Here is a 4,632-nt window from a genome sequence, read left to right on the forward strand (position 1 = left end):
CTCTCTTGGAATATCAGAGGAGCCCTTCAGCCGTGCATAGGAGGAGCAGGGCTTACCCCTGCATGAGAGGAGATGCACCCTGCTCAGCTTTTAGCAGGAAGGCACAGACTGAGTCTCTTTACCTCTTCAGCTGAATATGAGCATCCACTCTAGTACTCTATTTACTCTTCTGTAAATATCTACAGCTGCTCCCTCCTTTAGAGAGTCATTTTATAACAGTGTGCTGGGCTAAGGTCTGTGTGTGTCTTTAATGTGCAGACTTTATCCTGCACTCTCAAAGCAATGAGCATTAGTGTGCTTTGATAATGCTCAGGTAAGTGGCTGTTACAGGCAGAGAATCACTGGCACAGAGTTACACCTGATCCTCATAGGACAGAACTTGTGCAGCTTCACTAATGCTCACTTTCTCACATCAAAAAGAAAGCATGAAAGTCTCATCTCTGCCCTCTGGAGTACCTCCTCCCACACTTTGTATAAAAGTACAAATGACTGCTTGCCCTTATAATTCAGATAAGGATCAATATTATTACACTACAAGGTCCCTACAGGGTGTACAGAGTCTTCATTTATACTCTCTCCCAAATAGAAAGCGCTTAACTTGCTCTGCATCAATATCATCATCAGCTTTATCCACAGTGGAACTTAAGGAAAAAAGTAGCTCCTATAACTAATACTTGCTCTCTAAGCCCCAAACAGCCCACTCAACGTCCTGAGTTGATTTTACTGTCACTTCCCTGTAAATTGTGGACTACAGTCCCAGATAGTCTTAATTTTTTCCTTCTGGTTTCTTTTTATCGCATTAAATTGAAATTTTGTGAATATTTCAGTGGTATAGTCTGAAGATTTTGAATAAAATGAGTATTTGATTATTTATTATATATTACTGAGTATGAAACCATGTTGCATGCATATTTTTATGTGCACTGACCCCTGGGCTCTTTTATAACAGCCATTTCCATGTATAAAGCCCTAGAAACCAGTGGAACGAATGTTTCCCCACCAGTGCACTGAAATCACCCCTTCCCTGCTGGGAAAAGAGCAGAAAAGCAGAAGGAGCAGGAACTGCAATGCTGTTACTTTATTGAAGAAGCCATACAAGGGACAGCAGAATCATAAGACGTCTCTACAGGATAAGATGCTTCGTGTGCCAGCGGAAATGGAAGAAAATCCCTTGTAGTGAACAGAAAAGAGCAGGCAGGTTTCAGCCGTCAGCAGTCACCACCTTTCAGATCTCATCGGCTGATCCTGGGCACTTGCTGGGCCCCTCTAAAAGAGAGAATAAGATCAATAATTACAGAGCAGGGTCAGCCTGAGAGAGAAAATACAAAATACTTCTGAATGGATCGCTGGGAGCAGTATTATCCAGAGAGATGCTCCCAGCGCATGATGGGGACCTGCTAAGTAGCTGCTCATTTGCTCAGATTGCAGTATGGGAGCTTCCTGATTACTTACTGGCTCTGACTGCACGGTACAAGCAGCTGATTGGCTGCTCTTGGGCTCTGCCTGCACTGTAGAAGCAGCTGATTGGCTGCTCTTGGGCTCTGACTGCACGGTAGAAGCAGTTGATTGGCTGCTCTTGGGCTCTGACTGCACGGTAGAAACACGTGATTGGCTGCTCTTGGGATCCGACTGCATGGTAGAAACACGTGATTGGCTGCTCTTTGGGCCCTGACTGCACGGTAGAAGCATCTGATTGGCTGCTCTTTGGGCTCTGACTGCATGGTAGAAGCAGCTGATTGGCTGTTCTTGGGCTCTGACTGCACAGTAGTAGCAACTGATTGGCTGCTCTTGGACTCTAATTGCACGGTAGAAGCACGTGATTGGCTGCTCCTGGGCTCTGACTGCACTGTAGAAGCACGTGATTGGCTGCTCTTGGGCTCTGACTGCATGGTAGAAGCACGTGATTGGCTGCTCTTGGGCTCTGACTGCATGGTAGAAGCACGTGATTGGCTGCTCTTGGGCTCTGACTGCATGGTAGAAGCACGTGATTGGCTGATCTTGGGCTCTGACTGCATCTGCTTATTCACTTTATGGAACTACTTGGTTACTTTCTATATTTTCGTGTTCCCTTTCTTCCATGCAATATTTCTCTAATGAAGACCGGTCCTATTCCTGCTCTCTAATTAATAAAAGAACATTGGTTCCCGACCTTTTCTGTTTCACAGCAAACCTGGCACAAGCACAGCACCAGCTTCCTCCTCATCATCACTTTCTCTTCATCTTCTTCCCTACCCTCTCCCTCACCACTAGTATCATCACCTTCCCTCTCCCTCCCCTTACCACCTAGCATCATCATCCCTCCCCTCTTCTCCTCATCAATATCACCCTCCCTCTCCCTCCCCTTACCACCTAGCATCATCATCCCTCTCCCTCTTCTCATCATCAATATCACCCTCCCTCTCCCTCCCCTTACCTCCTAGCATCATCATCACTCTCCTTCTTCTCATCATCAATATCACCTTCCCTCTCCCTCCCCTTACCACCTAGCATCATCATCCCTCTCCCTCTTCTCATCATCAATATCACCCTCCCTCTCCCTCCCCTTACCACCTAGCATCATCATCCCTCTCCTTCTTCTCCCTATCAATATCACCTTCCCTCTCCCTCCCCTTACCTCCTAGCATCATCATCCCTCTCTCTCTTCTCCTCATCAATATCACCTTCCCTCTCCCTCCCCTTACCTCCTAGCATCATCATCCCTCTCCTTCTTCTCCCTATCAATATCACCTTCCCTCTCCCTCCCCTTACCACCTAGCATCATCATCCCTCTCCCTCTTCTCCTTATCAATATCACCTTCCCTCTCACCCTCCCTCCACTCCTGCACATCATCACCTTCCTTCTCCCTCACCCCCTGACAATCATCTTCCTTCCCTTTCCCTCCACCTCTCTGGCATCATCAGCTCTCTTCTCCCCGCTCACCCTCTGGCACATTCAGCTCTCCCTTTCTCCTCCCCCCAGAACCTCCAGCTGGGTGCACAAGGTGACGGCACTGAACCCCAGGACTGCATCGATGCTGCACAATATCAGGGGGAGGGGGAGTGAATTGGGGGTTCATGGAAAGAGAATTACCTCATTCTGCTAATGTTATGGTAAAATTGTACTGAAGATTATTTAGAGACCAGAGGTGGCGGGGGGGAGAGATCAGTTAATACGTTACGGGTGGAGGTAGGAGGTAGGAGGAGATGGGAAGCAGGTGCTGGTTTGAGTGTGGGAAGTTCTGGCAGAAAACCAGGGGGCAGACTGGGAGGGGCAATTGTTCCTCATCTGTCGTCATTTACTGTTTCAGCAGGGGAGCTCTCGTCCCCATTAAACTCTTAATATTAAGGAAAGAAGGAAGCGGATTTTACCTGCAGTTAGGGTTTTCCTTGCTTTAGGAGAGAAGAGAAACAGAGATTACAAAGAGGAACTTTTTCTGAGGCAGTAACACAAATTTAAACAGCAACTGCTAAGGAACAATCATCAGGGGAAAAAAAGGTTTGGCCTTGTAAGAGAAACAGGAAGGGTAAGAACATTTCCTAAAGGAAAGAATGAGAGCAAAGAGTTCAGGGAGGGAGGAGGATCTCATGGGGAGGACACAGAACAGCAAAGTCACTTTAGGGAACAATTAGCAGGAGGAAAGGTTTGTGCTCACCGCACTGTTTAACAAGTCACCAAAAGTCATACCCTTGTGCAGGGCTTCCCAAACTGTGCGTCTTGACCCCAGAGGAGGTCACCAAACCTTCAGCTGGGCTCACAGGAGCCTGAAATGTCAGCATCTTCAGGTGGGGGCAGCATTGGTAGTAGAAGTGGGCACGAGGCCCGTCAGCGAGCGCCTGCTCACAGGCCCTGTGGTGCCTCTACCCTTGCAGGAGTTTCTGTGCTAAGAGCAAGCCATGCACAAGGAGGGATGGGTGACCTCGCACTAGCACACGGGCCCCATGCTGACTTTCATTAGCAATGCTGCTGCCGCTGGCACATCAGTCAGGCTTGGGGGGCAGACATGAGGGGGGAGAGGAGGAGATTGCTACTGATCCTATCTCCTCATCCACCGATGAATCTACCCAAGAGTAAAACCTCACCTGCCCGCTACTCCCAGCAGATGTCAAGCACCTTTAGCCCAGGACTGAAAGGAAAATGTTGCCATGGAGCCCGGCGATGGGGCTATCCTGATTGGATGTACTCTTACCTCTGGTGTGCCCAGGGATCTGCCCTCTGTGACTCGCTTTAGTATATATCTCACCCCTCTGGACATTGTCATCTGCCCTCGGCATAAACTACAACATTTATGCTGAGCAGATCCAAGCTTTTCTTCCCATCAGCACTCTTGGTCTTTCACACTTGATTCATTAGGGGCTCATTTAAATACAATAAAATGCTGGCTTTCACATAATAAATTGTTACTGAATGTGGACAAAATGGAAATTTAGATTTTCTCAAACCAAAATAATCCATGCTACTGAAAGTAGACAAAAAGAAAATTGGTTCTTACTGTTAATTTTCGTTCCTGTAGTACCACGGATCAGTCCAGACCATGGGTTGAGCCTCCTGTCCAGCAGATGGAGACAGACCAAAACTGAAAGGGTATCCTATATCAGGACAGAGCCCACCATGCATCCCTTCAGTATAAACATTATCAAAGCAGATATAACTCC

General features: G+C 47.5%; 1 long non-coding RNA gene across 1 annotated transcript; it reads right to left on the bottom strand.

Annotated features, from left to right (window-relative positions):
• Window positions 1–1,063: 1,063 nt before the first annotated feature.
• On the bottom strand, window positions 1,064–3,432 carry LOC115082643. The gene is made up of 2 exons (XR_003854220.1): window positions 3,349–3,432; window positions 1,064–1,266 (listed from the first exon to the last, which is right to left on the bottom strand). It is a non-coding gene; the product is annotated as an uncharacterized LOC115082643 (long non-coding RNA).
• Between the last annotated feature and the right edge of the window lie 1,200 nt (window positions 3,433–4,632).

This window comes from Rhinatrema bivittatum, chromosome 1, assembly GCF_901001135.1.
Source record: "Rhinatrema bivittatum chromosome 1, aRhiBiv1.1, whole genome shotgun sequence".
Classification (NCBI taxonomy): Eukaryota; Metazoa; Chordata; class Amphibia; order Gymnophiona; family Rhinatrematidae; genus Rhinatrema; species Rhinatrema bivittatum.